Raw genomic sequence first — 20,471 nt, forward strand, 5'->3', positions numbered from 1 at the left:
GCATATAGTTCAGTGATAGACATCCACAGCATTGAAATTCAGTATCAAAAATAGCCTGCTTTTATTTGCATGCCATCAATCCAGTCCTGATAATGAGCAAATTGGTGAACAGTGACAATTCCCACACCCATTTCTATTTTGATCTGAACTCTGTGTCATTAGTACCCAAGGTTGGCAAGTTATTTTGGCATCTGAGAGAGAAAATCTCAGAAGTGCCTTTCCTTCAGAATAAAAATACAATATTAAACAAACCAGTTCCTGCCCTTTCGTGACACCCACAATCAGCTGCATTAGGCAGCAACCTCCTCAACCTAATAGTAGCACCAGTCCTGGAAAGAAATCCTTACATTCTTGAATTCTAACTGATTTTAATGAATGTGCTTAACTGTGATTTGGATTGTGTATTTTCTTTCTCTATACAGTGACCATATTAAAAGAGGGCAGAAAAGACTCAGAGATTAAACACAGAAATAGCTACAGGTGTTAGCAGTGAAAATGTCATGCTGATTAATATGGAGGAAATACTTCAAATGATATTTGGGAAGCTGATAGTGGAAACTCTAATGTCAGAAGTTCTAAACAGCAAATCAGTTTGTATGATTAAATACATAATCTAGAAATGAATTTTGAGATGCTAAAGGAATACAGGAAAAAAATCCCTGACCTCTTCATATAACTGCAGTCATTGGGGGTGGGAGGTGGAAATGCAGTCAACCAACATTTTCCAAATGTGAAACAAGCTTAGCAACAGAGATACAAGTCATTGTCTAGAGTGACCCATGCAAAAAAAGGATATAAAACACAGTTGGATGACGGGACTAGAAGAAAAAGAAATAGGGGAAACAAACACAGAAAAAAGCAAGAAGACAAAGGTACTGAAGAAAACAGAAATATAACTAAGGATGAGCAAATCTGTCAATTCTGGTGTCTCTCTGTTTCAAATTTATCCTATCTTAAATTCAGCTTTTCAGATTTCCACATCAGCTTGGGATTTTTCAAAAATAAATAAATAAATAAATAAAAGGTCATCATGAAAATTCATCAGTGTTAAAAAAAGAAAGTAAAATTATTCTGTGTTCACAACATACAGTGAATATATATGTTGATTCCATTGATATATGTGCTTTTGTGTACACTTTCCCCAAGGATAAACATTTTTGTACACATTGCTTGGGTGGCAAACTGCATTGCAAAATTCGGAGAGGTTTGAATTTCAAAAGATGGTTGTGTTTCATTTTGCACATTGTTTTGGAAAGTGCAAATCTGGTCACTTCACCTTTATATGCAAACTGGATTGAATTTCTCCCTCATCCCTAGGTATGTCGACTACAGTTTTGTTATGTTCTGTCTCCTCTGACTATGGATAACAGAGAATGGGTGTGAAGAGCAAAATATGAGCGAGGACAAAGGGTGGAAACGGATAGGCCAGTCCAGCTTATCTTTCTGATTTTTCCACTTGCTTGCATATACCATGTAAGAAACAGAGTTGTTTAAACTCTCCAAAGTTCTTTTGGGCTGGGCTTTCCCCAACTTTCCCAGAAATAAAAATAGACCACACTGAGGGCTTGAAAGAAAATCACCAGCATCCCTTCTGCACTGACCTGCCAGCTCCTCCCAAATACCCACTTCCTTTTCCTCTGTGGCAGTGATGAGACAGACATGGAAAAGAGAGGAACACAGTTTGCCCCACTCCATTGCCCCAATACGCTAGCTAATAGTACATTCAATGACCGTGCAGCCTGTGTACCCAAATACTTGAACCATACACTTGCACAGTTATTTATATGTAATGTTCAGTGACTGTACAGTCTGTCCATTTGAATACACAACAGATGAGCTGTACACACCTTCACACAAATGTGTAGAGATTGCTTGTACTTGTGTTCAGTTTAAAGGACATGGGAGGGCATAAAAGACTAAGCTACAGCTCTACCCAAAGGAGCTATAATTGCAGGATCTCTAGGGAGCTAATCCCATGCATCCCATTACACTATTAGCCAATGTAATGAAGTAATGGAGAGAGAGAGAGACTTATTTTCTCTCTTTTTGTGATGTTGCTGCTGCTCTTTCTACTGAGAAAGGAAGGGAAGAGCAGTGATAGGTTGGCAGGGGGGAAGCCAGGAATCTTAATGCAAAAGATTGAGGCTTGAAATGGTCACCTCTTGTTTGGGGGCCTGTTTTTTTATGAATCACAGAATGTATTTCCTGGCATCTCTAATCAAGATTTTATATTACTAGTAAAATATCCCATTTTTGCCAAAGCGAAGCAAAGTATCTGAGCCTTTTTTTCTATTTGAGAAAATGTTTGGCATGATATGCCTAGGAACAGAATACAAGCATCTATTTGGGAATGCCTAAAGTCGTTTGGTATGGTGTCATCTTGCACAAATGTACAATACAGGAACTAATTGAAGCATATGGCCATCAAAAGGGAAAAGGACTGATTGCATGCCGATTTCCAAACACTTTCCACATTGTTGCTGAGAAGATCCTCCTCCACCTTCATATCTCCACATTGATTTTGGCATGGGCTTAATATGCAAATCTAAGGTCACCTGTTTCCCACTAGCTATTAATAAACTGGCAGTCTGTAATCCTACCTCCCTGAAAGCTAATCATTAGAAAGGAAATGTCACTCTAACATTACAGTCATTAAAAAAATAAAGCGAGATCAAAAGCTTATTCAGTTTGGTTTGATGACCTCCCTAGTACAGCGAGAGCTTCCAAATGATTGCCTTCTAGACAATTCTTACAGAGAACTGCTGACACATTGTCCTCATGGAGAAGAAACCTGCAGTTGGTCCTTGTAGCTAACAAAACCTTTTAAGCTCCAACCAGCAATTCCATGCAGAAGAAATGATTAAGGAAATGCCACCTCCAGGCATGAAAAAAAACTTTGCACAATAAACCAGATGGGATAAAATTAGACTGTGTTATCAAGACTGAAAAGCTAAACGTTAATGCTGTAATTGCAGCCAAGAAGACTGCTATATGGAGCGCTGATAAAGTTGCTTTGAATTAGAGATGGTTATGGATTAAAATACAAATTGCTATCCTCCATGAGAAAGTACAAAATGTTAGCAGTCATTTTGCTTTGGAAAGCACAGTTTTGCTGAAATTGTGGCTGGTGAAATCTCCTCTGATATTGCTAGCAAAAATGCTAAAATAGAAGCTAACATGTGGTTTCACTATATGTTCTCTGTTCTTCTTCACTGGCTTAAGCCAGGATGTTAGATAGATGCCCAAGAAGATGTTACAGGATCAGACAGAAAGTTTTGTGTTTAGAAAAAAAAATGATTTAGAAGTCAAAAGGATAAATGCTGTTTCTTAGAAGATAGAATCACCAATATGTCATGTGAGAATAGTAGAAGTCTTGCAATAAACTGATATTACTGGAGATGAAGTGTGTGAGGGGGGATCATAATAATAGACAGAGAAGAATCAATAGTGTTGCGGCATCTTAGAAACTCAAGGAAGAAGACAATCAAGGTGCATAACCCAGCTGGTAGTATTACAGGCAGCAGAAAGTAAAAAAAAAGCCATTATATTTGGTAAAATGAAATGGGTGAACATCAGTACAGGGAGCCTCTTGGTTTATGAAATGAAACAAAAGTCATAGATATAAACATCAAGTGCTCTAGTTGTTTGGCAATGAAGGTAAGAGATGAGTGATCTCAGACAAGAAGGCTAGGAAGGAATGTGTGTGTTCACAGAATGAGGGAAGTAAAGCAAGTAAGAAAACAGAAAGCAAAAAGAGACTGATGACAATAACATTTCCCAGCATGCAGTGTCTTGGGGCCATTTCTTTTTTCACGTCAAGTTATTCCATATATTCCAGTCAAACTCTGTTATAGGAACACATTTTAAACATGGAGACTACATGGTCACATTACTGGGAAGAGAACAGTGGTTTCAACCCCCCCCCCCCCATTTCTGTTCCTAGCCTAATTTTTACTCATAGGGCTGCAGGCTCTTGTCCTCACAACATACATAAGATATGTTGCTGTATTTATTTTGTACGCAGTACCATTAGTTGTAAAGATAAAAAACCCACTCCTCAAAGTGGTATAAATCACATCACAGGTATCATAATAAGTTCCAGAACCTCTCTGGTAGGCTCCATTGGCATTATAAGACACGAAGAGAGGCATTCATGGTAAGCTCCAGCACCTTTTTTTCTAGAAAAATAGTACTGTTTAAATGGCTCAGGACTGCCATACCTCAAATAACTGACCAGGGCCATACAATTACCAACTGTGTGCCCCCTCCACGACAGGTTGGGAGGGTAGCAACATGAGAGCAGGCCTTTTTTGCTGTGGCTCCCCATTTTTTTGCAAGCTCTCCACAGGGAGGCTCAGCCGGTGCCTTCATTACAGTGGTACCTCGGGTTAAGAACTTACTGTAATTCATTCTGGAGGTCCATGCTTAACCTGAAACTGTTCTTAACCTGAGGTACCACTTTAGCTAATGGGGCCTCCTGCTGCTGCCACACGATTTCTGTTCTCATCCTAAAGCAAAGTTCTTAACCCGAGGTACTATTTCTGGGTTACACAGCATCTAAACTGGCTTCTAAATGCCAAAGAAATTTCTAGGAAACACTAGTATGAGCAGCAGAATTCTTTACGTACTAGGTAAAGTTATGAATATTTTCCAAAAATCTGCTTAATCAAAGAAAGCAAATTAACAGTATGTTAAATCAAGCTTGCTTTTGTGTCTGTATGTCTGTGGTAACTGACAAGTCACCAGATGCTGAAGATCAATAAGTGTTTTGCATATTTTAATTATTCTTCTGGGTTTAGATCTTAATTACTCTTATGAACTTCAGGTAGTTTTGGCAGACAGAGTTTACCTTGAAGCTGTGAGCTTCACTGTTGTTTCATCAATTAATACAAGATGCCCGCATGCTGATGTAGTAGTTGAGTCTGTCACTGCTTTTCATCCTGGCAACTCCCACTGAATAATAAAATTTCAAAATAGACAGGTTTTACTGTGTGTCTTCCTAACTATATAGCTGGGTGCATTTCACATGTCATCATAGCAGGAGCTCAGGATTTATATTTAATTCTATACTATTTATTTCAACTGAAGACAACTGAAGCCACGTAGCTATGTGAAAGAGCACATGTTTTGCATGCCAAAAATCTCAGCAGTAGAGCAGAGGCTTCGCATGCAGGTGCAGGATCAGATACCACAGTGAATTGCGCTCTCTCTCTCTCTCTATATATATATATATGGCATCAAATGCCCTGGTGAGCATTAATGTTTGTAAATTCCTTCTAAATGTTAATAATGAATAGAGTGGTTCACCACCAGAGACCTCATTGTAGCCATTAACCTTGTTTATTATGACAGTACAGGTTAACACCAGCGTTAAACAACCTGTATTATTGACACCTTGATTCGTAGCTTTGTAGTAAGCCAATGGTTGCCATTTTGTTATTTTGATGCGATCTTGTCTGAAATATATTTCTCTATTGGTGTCTACTTCATAAATGAAGAATAAACCAGTGCTATTTCATTGCCAAGAGTAGTATTTACTATTTATATACATGAGGCCCAGAATCAGTCAGCAACTCTAAATCTGGTAAAAATCCCTGTCTTTTCCAATCAATCAGAATGATTCACAGAACAGGACATATAACAGATAGCAATTTGGGAGGTGGTTAGCTGTCACAATGTGTAGGAGCAGATTACCGGAGATCATATAATATTTGCATGGAGGGGTAGAGTAGACACAGAGTGGTTTCCTTGAAGTACTTTCTTGAACTCTTTCCTTCCACTATATTGTTATATCTAGGAAAGTAGAAGTTTGGAATTATGACAAAATTATGTTGCAGTTAGATGCACATTTGTTTCCGATTTGTGGATATAGTGTTAATGGCAAAATCTAGGACTTCCCTTTCCTTACCGCCTCAAAAGAAATCAAATGTTAATGACTGTACATTGAACCACTGCTGCATCTTCTCGTGATGATTTCCATTCCCAGTGGTGTGATAAACTACAGAGTGACTGAATAAACACTTTGGTTTTAATTACACTTGTAGTCTGTGTCTATATACACAGTGGTATTCCCTGAGCAAAACTTGAGTATACATATTATAGAAAATGTTTTTTAAACTTATGACTTATGGGTCTTTAATTTCATCTCAGGGTTCTGCTGACTACATATCTAACCTGGCACATTCTTTGCAGATTTATACTATCTCTACAGCCAGAAGGCAGAAGAATTATAGCCCAATAATTTTCAGACAGCAGCTTACTCTATTTAAACTCCACAGGTTTCTTTAAATTAATAGCAATTAGCTCACTCATATTTGTGGAGGACACATGGTAGCAGCTTGTAATTACCTAGTACCTTACTAACATTGCTAGATGCTGTGCAGTGTACAGAAAGGGTTGCTAGTGGTAAATTATGCATCATTAGCTTTCTTTAAGTTTGCATTATCTAAAGTGAAACTTTATGACTTGTTAATATCATGTCCTTTATCATCTGACCTCAGCCTGGCCCATCACTTCAGCGATAAAATTAAAGAAGGGGGTTGCAGTGCATCAGATAGCATGAAGCAGACCTTTATTACATCAGCAGCAGCAACAAAATCCCTGAAACCCCATAAAGCAACATGATTACACAACATGGGGTGTGCTCCCTTTGGTACTAAAATGCTCTCCTCTTTGCATAATGCAAATAAATTGATGGAATTTAGTATTTACGAGGGAGATAATCTGCCACAGTACATAAATCAAAATGAAGCTGCAGAGGGTGGGCTGCACAAATGGGCTGAGTCACAGTCACACTAACCAGGCTTTGAGACATATTTTACAGTAGCCTGCATATCTGTGCACCTCTCAGAATAAATCCTCTTAAATGATTGATGGGGATGGACATTCTCTCAAGATGTGAATGCTGGAAATGTGTAATAAATCAATCAATCTAGAGTCTGAACAGACACCCTGTGTCTGCTATCTGCATATCAGGCTTTTGTTGTTCTCCTTCACTGCTCTGGAAATTTGCCTGGATTTTATTTTTTTTAAAGGGGGATTTTGGAATGGTTCTATTTTTTTCTACACTTGCTTGGAATGAAAATTGCCTCAGCTCAGGTCTAAACATTTGCTGATTTAAAAGGGTAGAATTACAACATATAAGGGAGCCTGTAACTAAGTGTTGCATTGTATCCTCACCCTTCAAAAAACAGGACTCTGGTCCACAATTCCAAACAGGCAAGCCATGGCCTCTTATGGGAACTTGATTCCATTCCTCATTTTCTATCCCACTAAAGAAGACATTGAGCCTTCTGTGGCTATTGAGTATGTTCAAGTTTTTGTTGGGCTCTTTGGGATGATTTCCCTTTGCATTCCCTCCCCCAGGGTTTTGTTTTGTTTGCCTTTCTGCCAACATCAGCATCCCCAAGATCATCCCTCTTGTTTTGGCTACACATAGCACATAGCCACAAAATTTGCTATTAGGAGAGAAAAGAAACTTTCTGTTTCAACAAATGGAGTTACAATGTGTATTATGATTTTTAAAACACACACACAAGTGAGATCATTTTTAAACTGGATTGTTCTATGATTGTAAATTGATGCTAAAGTAGCAGTTGTAGTTCAATGTAAGTGATGTACTGGGGTGGGATGGCCCAACTTTGAATATATGCTTCTCAATGCCAGCCACTCTTAAGACACTACAGATTATCTGGATCCATTTCAGTCTATCTTTTGGTCCAGGTTCAGTTCTGAAAGTACGAATTCCCCACAAGAAAAAGACATTGTTGGGAAGTAGTTCAATGAACCTGTGAGGCAGCATTTGACCTGTTTGGGATGAGGCTGCAGCTGCACTTCCACTTAGGGATCAAATTCAGACAGCAGAGGTGCCATCAGAACTGCTCCTTACTCTGAAGGCATGTGTGATGCAGTAGCTTTCACCAATTAGGCTAATGCCGTTAATAAATAGCTTAAATAAATGAATGTCTGGGGTGTTGCAACCCTAGACCGATGCTCAAGAGACAGAGGAAGATGACCTAGTTGAATCTGGGGCTGACTACCATTGGCAGAAGAGCTAAACTATGTTCCTGGTATGGCACCTGTGGCTTCTGTGAAATAAAAGCCATGAGCCTTGCAGACACCTATCCTAAGCGCACTTTATCTGACTTGTCACCTGCCTCTGTTTTCACTGTGGCTGCCCAACAGCACAAGAAGTGCACCAGGCAGGAGGCCACATAAGAACATAGAAGAACACCGTATTAAGCATTTGGTCCCTTACCTTTCTTGCCCTGATCCGGCCACAGTGATCCTCCAGGCAGTCACCTCCAGGCTTGCTTATTGTAACTCACTCTACGTGAGGCTGCCCTTGAAGCTGCTCCAGAAACTCCAGCAGGTGCAGAATGCTGCGGCGAGACTCCTTATGGGGGCCTTGCTGCGTGACCACATTCATCCAGTGCTTTACCAGCAGCACTGGCTTCTGGTGGAGTACAGCATCAGGTTTAAGGTGCTGGTTTTGACCTTTAAAGCCCTATGCGGCCTAGGACCCTTGTACCTACGGGACTGCCTCTCCTGGTATGTCCCACGGAGGAACTTAAGGTCCACAAATAACAACACTTTGTAGGTCCCGAGCCTCAAGGAGGTTAGATTGGTCTCAGCTAGGGCCAGAGCCTTTTCAGCACTGGCCCCGACTTGGTGGAACACTCTGTCACAAGAGACTAGGGCTCTGCGGGATTTGACATCTTTCTGCAGGGCCTACAAGATGGAGCTGTTCCGCCTGGCCTTCGGCTTAGAATCAATCTGACCCCTTATATGGGATTTGGTATATAAATCTTCCCATGGATAGCTGGCTCGGGTGAATATCTGATGTTTCCTCCCTTTTGTTTTTTGTTTTGTTTTCCCCCCTATTACGCTTTATTGTAATTTATATTTGGTGTTAGCCACCCTGAGCCTGGCCCTGGCCCTGGCTGGGGAGGGTGGGGTATAAATAAAAATGTATTTATTTATTTTATTTTATTTCTCCTCCTCCTCCTCCTCCTCCTCCTCCTCCTCCTCCTTCAGGCCAGGAATTGGTGGGGTGGGGTGGCAACCCTATAATTCACACTCCTAAGGCAAGTTGGTAGGACTTAGGAGAGTGAAACTTTTTGGAGGGACTTGTGTGGCCTCACCCCACCTGTAGCCTTTGTTAGAGGGAGTTGTTTACTTGGATCTTTCCATGGTGCTGCAATCACCTGTCCAAAATTAATCTTTTGATATGTTTCCAGGCACAATTCAAGGTGCTTGCTTTGACCTTTAAAGCTCATTATGGCTGAAGAACTGCCTGTACCCATGAGAACCTGTCTACTCTAAGATCTTCATCAGAGGACCATCTCTGAGGGATTAGGCAGGTGTTGGTCAGGGCCTTCTGAGTAATGGTGTCTGGTTGTGGAATATACTTCCCAGGAAAACTCAGTTGGTGCCTTCTCTGTTACCAGAAAAATCAACTTGACTCTATTCAGGCTTTAACAGATGGCATATTTATTTATGCCATAGCTGGCTTTTGTTTTTTTACTAATTTTTCTGTTCTTTGTGCTCCTATTATTCTGTTTTTACTGTTTTATTTCAATTTGATCGTTTTTTATTTTAATTTGATGGTTTTAAATTGCCTTGAAAGGCAATTTATGTTTTTTTATGTTCAAAATGGAATATAGATTTTATAAATGCATAAATGTTTTTCTCAGTGATAGACATAAAGGGGGGGGGAGCTAATTGATCTATGAATTTAGATCTACTTCTATTCAGATGGAACAGCTCAAAGCACCCAGTTATGAATGAACTAAAATAAACTTGTGATAGTATTCCACTTTTACCCAATTCCTAAAAAACAAACAAAAAAAAGCACCATCCACAAGGCTTATAGTTTTCATTACAAGGCAGTCCTCTAGGTACCAACGCAGAAGTAAGTCACATTGAGTTCAATGGTGCTTGCACAAAAGTAATTCCCAGGATTATAACTTCAATTGTCTGACAATCCCTGATTCTTAAATTATGAATATTGTGCCTGGTTTTTTTTAAACCACGGGGGAACACATCCTTGTGTTTTGCCCTATTGTTTTCCCAAGTAATTAATTATATTGTTGATGAGTATAACCTAATTTATTAACATTAGAGATTATTCTTGGTAGGGAAAAAGCAATGTACTTTCCATGTCAAAGTTTTGATTGCTTATAGCTGATGCCAGTGGAGATACTCCAAGACCTTTTCTTGTATTTCTCTCATACCAGGTTTTGAGTTGGAATAAGCTCCTGCCCAAGAAGGGCATCTTGCCCATGGTAGTGTGCCTAATGAAATATGAATCAATTTTTGCTCTAATTTACACCAGATTTCAGACTTATACTGAGATAGCTACTGTCCTAACCAATATATTTGAGGAGCTTTATAATACCATAGAAGATTAGAAACTGCTAATCCTCCCTTTTCAATTGACTTCTGTGTGGTTGGCAGAAAATGTTAGATAATGTTATATGGGCAGGTAGCCTGAGGGTCAAGACATCTGCTATGCAGAAACCAGTTTATAATGGAAGATTAAGACTTCCTAATCTTTAGTGGTACAGTGGTACCTCGGGTTACAGACGCTTCAGGTTACAGACTCCGCTAACCCATAAATAGTATCTCGGGTTAAGAACTTTGCTTCAGGATGAGAACAGAAATCGCGTGGCGGCAACACGGCGGCAGCAGGAGGCCTCATTAGCTAAAGTGGTACCTCAGGCTAAGAACAGTTTCAGGTTAAGAACAGACCTCCAGAATGATTTAAGTTCTTAACCCAAGGTACCACTGTATTATGAAGCTGCTTAGTTGTATTGGTTAGGGCAGTGGCTACCTCAGGATAAATCTGCAATCTTGTATAGACTACAGAAAAACTTTCAATAGACCAAAATCCATAAAATATACTTTCCCAGGAATATGAAGAAAATTATCATTGGCTGTAAAACAAGATTGATTCCACCAAGAGTAATATGTATAGTCACTTTTGGATCAGCTAACATACTCTGAGATGGGGAGAAATTTGATTCTGTTTGCATTTTAATGAGAAACTACCTAATTTACATTTCTCAAACCATAAACCAAAACACAACTATCCTTAAAAATCTACACTTACCCAAATTTGTGATGCAGTTCTTCAGCTAAACAATGTTTTCAAAAATGAATATATTAGAAGGAATTCCACATGGACGTATTAGTGTCAATGTGTCTATTAGGAGAAATTCACATTAAAATGCAGAATAATTTTCATAAGGAGGTTTTTTTTAAAGAAAATAATAATCACAAATTAATGCAGAAATATGGCTAAATGGATTTAAGATTGGAAAAATGGCAACCAGAGAACTAGATTTGTTCATTCCTACTTATCACGAAGTATGTTCTATCTACTGCCTCAACCACTTACATTTTCTAGGGAACTCCTTGGTTGTAGAAGTGTTATCTCTTTATATTAAAGAGATCAAAACCCATGTTTCAATTTCCTGCAGTTAGCAGTTTCCCTTTCCTTAATTCCAAAGTAATAGGGGTGAGGATTCCTATTTATTCAGTGTTCTGGGATGAACCTATTCATTTCAACCTCCTTGAACTCACACATAGATATGAACATAGATATGTGGGTTAAGTTGCATAATCAACAAACTGATCTGTCCATGGATCTGTACTGTACTTACAAGGTGGTCCAAGGACTATCTCCCTCTTTAGCATGTTAACCTCCTTAGAACAGCTAAATTCTCCTCTATGTTCAAAAGGTTAAAAAATAATAATGCTCCCATACACCTAATAATGTACAGTCCCTTCCTGGGTAATTGTATGGAGAAAATCAGGTTGCCCCCATCAATCTGTGAGGACAGCCATCTTTTTTGCACATGCAATGTCTTTGTAAGACTTCTGGGGTGGGTGAGGGGAACACTGAGGCAGCCACCATCCCCTTTTCCTGTTTTCACTACCCCTTTAATCAAACCCCTCATAAAGCGTCTTTGAGTGATTTAAACATTTCTCTGTCCCACCCCTGAACCCTATGTACTCAAAGTTTGTCTTAGAGTGTTTCTACACCACAAAACAAACAAACAAGGAGGGAAACAGAAACACCACTTCTGCAGTTTCTTCAGATGTAAAACCAGTGGACAGAATGTTCTTCAGTTTACAATTCACTTTTGTTCTCAGCTTAGAAGCAAGAAGATGGATGGAAAAAGAAAGGGTTGCAATTTTATGGAAGAGAAGGGCATAACACACTTTAAGTTGACAATGCAAAAAGCTTAGGAAAAGGAGGTGACAGTCCCAATGATCTCCAGTAACTGGCAATCAACAGAAGATACTCTGATTTCGATCCCAATCAAGAGACATTTTGGAGGCTTTGCCTCACATTTTGTGAACCACCTTTTTTAGAAAATTTCTCCTTCCAACTGTATCATTATGACCTCTACAATCAACTGAGAGCATCTATACCATCCATGTGCCACATCTGAATGGCAAAAAAGCATTTTCAGTGTTTGCTCTTCCAGCTCCCTTCCCCTGATTCACCTACCAGTCTAACCATCATCCTGAAGTGCTGTAAGATGTCTCAGGTGTTTGTTGGCTGGATTTCAGTTGGACAAAAAAAGATGAGCTTAATTTATTAGATTATTATGTTTTAATAGGTGCTTTGCAGGATGGTATGGGGAATGTGAATTCAAGTTCAGCTAGAAATGTACTTTGTAAAATACCTGCAATAAAGTTAATGACCATTATGAATTTACAGATGTTTCCTAGTATTGCATGAGCTCTTTCACACATTCCATGAATTGTGCTTTCCATTTTCACAGCTTTTTTCTATATAATTCAAAAAAACCCACCCTTGCATATACTTCTTGGAAGAGGCACAAATGATCCTAATCCTGGGTTAGGAGACATGGGTACAAGCTTCTTTTTCAAGCATTACGGCAGCAGCATGAAAACAGGAGCAACAACTCAAAATTATCACACTGCACTGAAACTAATAAAACAGGTTACTCATAACCAGTGCTTTTTTCTAAAAATAAATGTTTAGGGGTACTCTCATTTTGACTCAAGAAAACCACAATTTTATAGTTCAAATCGGGGGAAATACAGTAAATGGACAAATTACAAAAATTCACAAAATGTTTAGCGGTATGCATACCCCCGGAAAAAAGCACAGCTCATAACTCAATTAAGTCTCATTGCTTTCAGTGGAACTTTATCACAGCAAACCTCTGCATAGTTTGGGCCAATATATTTTACTGAATATTGTTCTTAACTGAGTTATCTCCAACTTTAGCAGCACACAAGATTTATGTTCACCCCCCCACACACTTTCTTCCACATTCCAGCAAATCCTCATTAATTTATCTCATTGCATGGCATTTAGGTTTGGAAAGAAGTAACTTGTTACAATGGGGTAGCTGTTGACTGAATATTAGGAGACCCGTTTGACATGGAACCAATTTCCTTGAAGGATGGTGGTCAGTTCCATGCTGGAGGTATTCAGGTAGAGGCTAGACAGCCATCTGTGCTCTAGTCTGAATTATTTGAATCAAGCAGGGGAATTGAGCTCGATGCCGACAAGGTTACTTCCAACCCCCCATGGTTCTGTCTCTTTTATTATGTTAACTGCTAGGTACATCCGTTGTTTCATATTTACACAAAGGATGGTCCATACTTGCATATGCTTCAGGTAGAGATAGAAGCACTACCAATAAAGAAGAATAGGTATACACACATTTCTTGGTAGCAATTTATCCCCGTCTTTAATAATTATTTACTTATAAGTCCTTGAACATAAGGGTTGATATGCCTTCTAAAATTTGACAGCTACAAAGATTGTAATTAAATATCCCTGCTATTTACGTAAATTGCTAATTCATCTTTTAAGCTTGGTGAGGACCTGTATGGGTCATAACTGACTCAAAAGGAATTGCTTGAACTAAGCTGCAAGCAAAAGTAAGTGGCAGGAATACTGATTTAGGTAATTTTGTAAAGAAGCCAGTATCTACGATAGGCACAACTAATGTATCAACTAGTGCTTGTGTGTATGAAATGGATTAGACATATTTTCACAGAAACAACTACCTAAGGAAAAAGCAGCAGCAAATTAGAGAATCGCTCATGCCTTAACTGAATTGTTATTAAAGGAATTTGGTCACATTCCTGTCCTTGAAATTACATCCTACACCACAGGGTTATGGATTTGGATAAGATCTACAGGGTAGTTATTTTTTATATATTATATTACCAGTGGGTAAAATAGGGGTGCCAGTATTCGCACATTTATTGCTTATTTCATCAGTGGGGGAACTCCAGCCTATGGACCTAATTTGGCTCACCAATTCCCTCCAAAATGGCCACAAGTCCATTTCTAGCAAGCTCCACACAATCTCCAACCCTGTGACATTATTTGATGTCACCTGTTAATCATTTCAACCTGCCCTATAATTCTCTGCAGTTTTCCTAGTGTTAGACCAGGCATAGGCAAACTCAACCCTCCAGATGTTTTGGGACTACAACTCCCACCACCCCTGACCCCTGGTCCTGTTAGCTAGAGATGATGGGGGTTGTAGTCCCAAAACATCTGGAGGGCCGAGTTTGCCTATGCCTGTGTTAGACTAAAAAAATCTGTATAGTTCACATACTTCAAATAGGATATTGATATAAACAAGTAAACAAATATAATTTATACCCTGTCCATCTGGCTGGGTTTCCCCAGCCACTCTGGGTGGCTCCCAACCAAATATTATTAATAATAAAAAGCGCTAAAGCATCAAACATTAAAAACTTCCCTAAACAGGGCTGCCTTCAGATGTCTTCTAAAAGTCAGATAGTTGTTTATTTCCTTGACATCTGATGGGAGGGCGTTCCACAGGGTGGGTGCCACTACCAAGAAGGCCCTCTGCCTGGTTCCTGTAGCTTCACTTCTCACTTTGAGGGAACCGCCAGAAGGCCTTCAGTGCTAGATCTCTGTGTCAGGGCTGAACGATGGGGGTGGAGATGCTCCTTCAGGTACACTGGGCCAGGGCCATTTAGGTATGAACGTAGCATACATAAAATGTAAGGAAAATACACCAAATTAAGAAAGATCACACACTTGTTGTGCACAATTACAATGCAGCCCCTGGAAGGTTGGCCTGTAGGTCAAAACTTAATCTCCACCCCAGGTTTATTTGGTATGTTCATTCTCCTACCACAGTTAGCTAAAGAAATAAGTTCCTTTAAAACTAACACTTGGAATGTCAAAACCACAATAAAATGCCTAAAATAAAATATATCCTTAAAATCTATCAAAAAGTAAGCAACACAAGTTCTAATTCCAGGCTCACTCCTAGCCCATATTAAAGAAAGCTGTTATTTGCTGCCCAAAGTTGGTCAGTAAGGTTTAGATGTTATTCTTTGAAACAAGTTGTCCAAGGTGGGTGCCAGTGCTAAGTCGTGCTTCTCCTCACCTTCACAAATTTAATGGTGGAATACAGCACAGCGCCTCCCCTACAGATCTTAAAGTGCAAAGGGGCAATATGGAATAAAGCACTCCCTTGAGGAAACTGGGCTCAGAAACCTATGGCAGCCAATTTAGCCGAGTTAAAGATGGATGTTATATGAGCAACCTGCCTGGTGATGGGAACAAGATGCAGAATACTGCATCACTGCAATATAATCTTCAGTAGTACCCCCACATATAGTGCATTCAGATAATATCTTAGAGTATATAGGATGGTGGACAGACCTGCCTCAGAGAAGGAAGATTGTAGAATGGACAGAGACTTAAAAAAGGGAAGAGGCTGATAATGTTAACGAACTGTTATCAGTCCATGACACAACATGAGTGGGAGAAAAGGAGGGAGGAAAGAAGACATAATACAGGCAACGATCACCAGCACATGGGTCCTTTTGGACCCAGAAGAAGTCATAACTGGGAAGTGATGGGGGTAAACAGGGTGGGGCATAACGGGGTGGGGTGCACTTATACACTGCTGACAGGGGGCTGTGCACACTGTGCAGGGGCTGGGAACAGAACCCCTGCACAAAATGGTTGCTGCCTGCATTAAAATGGTGGCCTTGGTGTCTGACTTACAGTTGGGAAAGCAGGCACGCACGGAAGCGTGACTCACCCCTCAGTGCCAAATATAGGTATATTTTATTATATTTAACACAGAAATGCAGTATTTTATTTTATTTTAAGTTGAAAACTTTTTCCATGACTGGAAGATGATATACAATCAATAGCCTCTGCCCCAATTTTTTTTTTTTGGGGGGGGGGGAGAACTTATCTTTAATGTTAGTGATTTCACAGGCACCAATCCAAACTTTTCTCCATTCGTGAAAAAGTACTTTGAAAAGCTTTAATCCCCTCCCCTTCCTTTTCTTTCAGAGCTTACTGCAGGAGAAAGAAATGGTACATTAGGATTGAATACTGTGAGGGGAATTTCAGCCTGCATAGCTTAAAAAAAAGAAAAAGTTATACCAGTTGTCTTGACAGAAAGAAACAAAGGAAAAAACCTCACCTGAAACTGAGAAAACTAATACTGCTATAGATCTATAAAACATTTATATGGGGGTGGGGAGGGGAGCTTGTATTGTTAAAGGACTTTGAATGCCTGGACAGCTACAGTTATGATGAATCCATCCTATTTTTGGAGGTAAGTGAAAATCCAGTGGAACGCTGACCTTTACAGATGCGGGACCTGCAGGAGGGAGAGACATGAAAGACTCCGCAACCATTTTATTTTGCTGTAACATCACGGTGGCAAGCAAACCAAGACAAAAGCAAGAGTGATTAGGTAGACAGCAACCCCCAGATACTTTCATAGCACAGGAAATTGCCAAAGGAGTACAAAAGGCAAAACCTAATGCTTGGATGCATTCCCTAGAGTTTCCCAGCTGCCTCTGAACCAGGAACACGACACTACTGTGCTTGTGTGTGTAAAATATTTTGTTGCAGAGCTTCTGTGACAGCGCAGTTCATCGGCTGAACAATTCCACCAATAAATAATGAAGATCTTGCAAAGTTTTGTTCCCAATTTGCGGCTTTAAAGCCTGTGCTGCAGTGGTTAGCTGAAGTCGCTTTCGTAGAAAAAGCCAAGAATGCAGGAGGTGGGCAGACAAGTGGTATGTAGATGTGTTTATTCATGTTGATGCAACTGACATTTAAGCCCATTTCTCCACCAACACCTTGCATTTACAGACATAAAAACTCCCTCTCTGTTCCTTTCTTTTTCCATTGGTTTGCAATACTCCATCCCCATTTTGTTTCCTCCAACAACTGGCTGGCAGGCAGGATCCCCCCCACCCCGCCATTCCACATTTTAGTGTTGGGTAGATGCAGTTAGTGGTGGGTGATGTATATAACTAGGTCAATAGGTTTTGGTCACATAGAATGTGTCTGTGGTAAAGGAAAGAGATGGTGAGTCCCCGAGGCACTGTCAGGTGGGACTTTCATGCAGTGCTTTGTGACTTATGAGATAGGGCATGGATCACTTTGGAGATTTAACCTGTGTCACTCGCTTGGAGTTGTGCAGCCTTGAAGCAGCATTAATCAGGAAAACCTACTTCCATACCTGAATGGGTGTGGCAGGGAGAAAGGGGTGGATAAAAAGCCTGATAGCGTTTGAAATATTTCATACTTTGTGCATATTGTATATTTTTTAAAAAAAGAAGCTACCATTCTTTTTTTATACCACAAGTATAAAAAAATACCATTCTTTTTTATACCATGAGAATATACCATGAGATATATTCCTTCTTTATTTTGTCAGTGTTTCCTTTACCAACATATCTAATGGATATAGGGTTTCCTGAAGTCTCTAATACCCCATGGCCACTATGGCTCATCCCAACTCATATTGCCAGCTGTCATTTTCTCCTCAGAATATCTTCTCAAACACTGACAATTTACATGCTTGCCAGTACTTTAAATAATAACTTGAATTAGTCCCCAATTAGCCCTGATTCACTTCTTCCCTGATTCATCTCTCTTATCAACAGAGAGTAATCAGAAGAGCTATACTGTCATTCTTTGACTCTCAATTTAATTAACAGCAGTTCATCATAAAGATTCCTAAGCAATTTGAGCCACTGTAATTTGATCCATACGTTCACAGCTCACCGCCCTTTTTGCCCTTTTTGCAACAACCAACTGGCCGAGTCTATGGCCTTAAAGTTCTGCTTCATATTACACCATAGATGATAAACATTCTCCACATATTCTGTGCTCCTGAGTGTGTTCTACAATACAACAAGCCATCCAGTTATAATGACTTTGGAATCAGTAGTAAAGAAAGAAAGGGAGTCTAATGTAGGATCTCTGAGGCTTTCCACAAATCACTTTCTTTTTTCTGTTTCAGGCATCTGCCACTCATTCATCATTTATGTGACGTGCTCAAATCAAGTGTCAAGGCTTTTTTTTTTTTTTACTGGAAGGCCTTCCAACTGTATTGCCAGAGAAAAGGAGTAAATTGTGATACAGGATCGACTTACCTCATTGGGGCTGCAGAATATTCTCCTGTACTTGGCCCCAAATCTCTGCCCATGCTTTAGAGGGCTCAGTAGTATTTAGGGAGGAAATATTTGGTGGGAGATCTATCAAGCTTGGCAGATAATTTAGAGTGTAATTCTCATTTTCCAAGAACTGACATTTCCTCAAGGAAATCTGATCCCATGGTTGCACTTATCTATAAAATTAAAAGATGATTCCAAAGTGCATTCTGTAAACCTCACCCCACATTTCACAAGATACATTCAAATGCAAGCCAGATTCTGTGAAAGATGCATCACGAACAATGTGGGCCAAGTTCAAATGAGGAATTCAAATGAGGATTAAAATGTGTCTTAACCATGCTACATGACTGCTTCACATGTGAGACAAAAAGCAAAGCTAAACTAAATCTCACATTGGAGCAGTCATACAAAGTTTTAATTCAAATTAAGATATGGCAGTATTGAGTGTATGGAAGCTGCCTTATACAGAATCTGATTATTTGTCTATTTATAATAGTATACAGTGATTGGCAGCAGCTATTTGGCTTTTCGCAACCTGGTAACCTCAAGACTCCAACTTCCATCAGCCTTACCCAGCATGGCCAATAGTCAAGGACGATGACTTCCCCGGGCCTATCTGGAGATGCTGAGGAATCAACCTGGGACCTGCTAACATGCAAGGCAGGTGCTTCACCAATGAACTATGACTCTTCCCTATTATCAAATAAAGAATCCAGTATATATGAAATAAATATCCAGTAAATATGAAATAGGTGAGTCCAAATAGGTTTCAAAAGATTGTGAAAATTAGTACCACTATGCCCATACAATCTGTATAAACAACCATCACCACCCATTATACATTTCTTCCATGGGTTATAGCTGATGGTTCTTTTCATGCAAGACCAAGCACCCATTTTTCAGTTTTTCAAGGGACACAACCAGCATTTTTGCACTTCACCTGGATGATAATAGGTCAGGGCACAGTGGCAATGAGGTCGGAACTGGACAGGGGCAGTAGCTATTGCTGCTATCCTGCCCTACCCCTGCACCATTTAATGTAAGCTGCAGTGATACCAGTGTTGGGAGAGTGATTCCTCAGCACCTCTCCATAACACCAGTCACTTCCGGACATGTGGTGCTGCAGTGGGTAGATGTATCAGTGAAATTCTGTTTTCTTGCCTCGTGGAAATGGAAGTGTTTCCCTCCTGAGTATGACTACCACTGGATAAAACTCCGTCTCTTCACCTGCATTCATAACATTTAACAGTGGCTGCTATTGTTGGATTCAAGTAACTTTAGATTAAAGCCAGGCAGGTAACAGTTTCCAAATTATTACTCAGCTTCCCCCTGAGATTTCCCTCATAGAAGTGGACCTCGTTCTCCTGAGATAACACAACTTTCAGATCACGTAAGAAATCTCTTCCCTCACCAGACAGAAAGAAGGCATTCTTTAGTCTTCAGATATACTTAGGTGAGGGAGGGAAATCCTCTCTTACAGAGTCTCAGCATTCAGCAAATCCATTCAACTGTCACTTCAACTGTCAACCAACTTCAAAATTACAAGGTCCTTCCCCCTGAATAGAACGTTATGCTAATTAGCCTGCAAGCTTCTTACACAGACTTAACACATGCAAAACTTTCTTCAGAGTTGTCCCTTCTGCTGAATGGAATACAATACCATTCCTCACAGGTGAAAGAGCCGTGTATATGACAGAGGAATGCTCTCACCCCTCCAGGAAGCACACCTCTGTTTTCTACACAACAATTTCACCTGCATCTCACCTCAGCCAACTCCTCACAGGGTATGGATCCAATTATTTCCTCTTTCTTATTATAGGGCAGCATAGCAGCTTGTTTCCTAGGAAGCAGTAAAATAATGCAAAAGCAAACTGTCCTTAGAATATAGATAAAAGGTATTATTCTCAAAGGGAGTGCAGATAACAAGTGCTGTTCTCTGACTGTGGAACTACCTTGTGTTTGTAGGAAAAGAACAAACCTGCCAGCATTGTAGT

At 39.8% G+C, this 20,471-nt stretch overlaps 1 long non-coding RNA gene across 1 annotated transcript in view; it reads right to left on the minus strand.

Moving 5' to 3' along the window:
* Positions 1-19,998, minus strand: part of LOC310761631 — a 44,000-nt gene extending 24,002 nt beyond the window's left edge. The window contains exons 1-2 of the long non-coding RNA XR_014547602.1: positions 19,889-19,998; positions 4,850-4,953 (exon numbers count right to left, since the gene is read on the minus strand). This is a non-coding gene — a long non-coding RNA (uncharacterized lncRNA). The remainder of the gene's footprint in view (positions 1-4,849; positions 4,954-19,888) is intronic.
* Between the last annotated feature and the right edge of the window lie 473 nt (positions 19,999-20,471).

This window comes from Podarcis filfolensis, assembly GCF_964270895.1.
Source record: "Podarcis filfolensis genome assembly, chromosome: 4".
In the NCBI taxonomy this organism is placed as follows: domain Eukaryota; kingdom Metazoa; phylum Chordata; class Lepidosauria; order Squamata; family Lacertidae; genus Podarcis; species Podarcis filfolensis.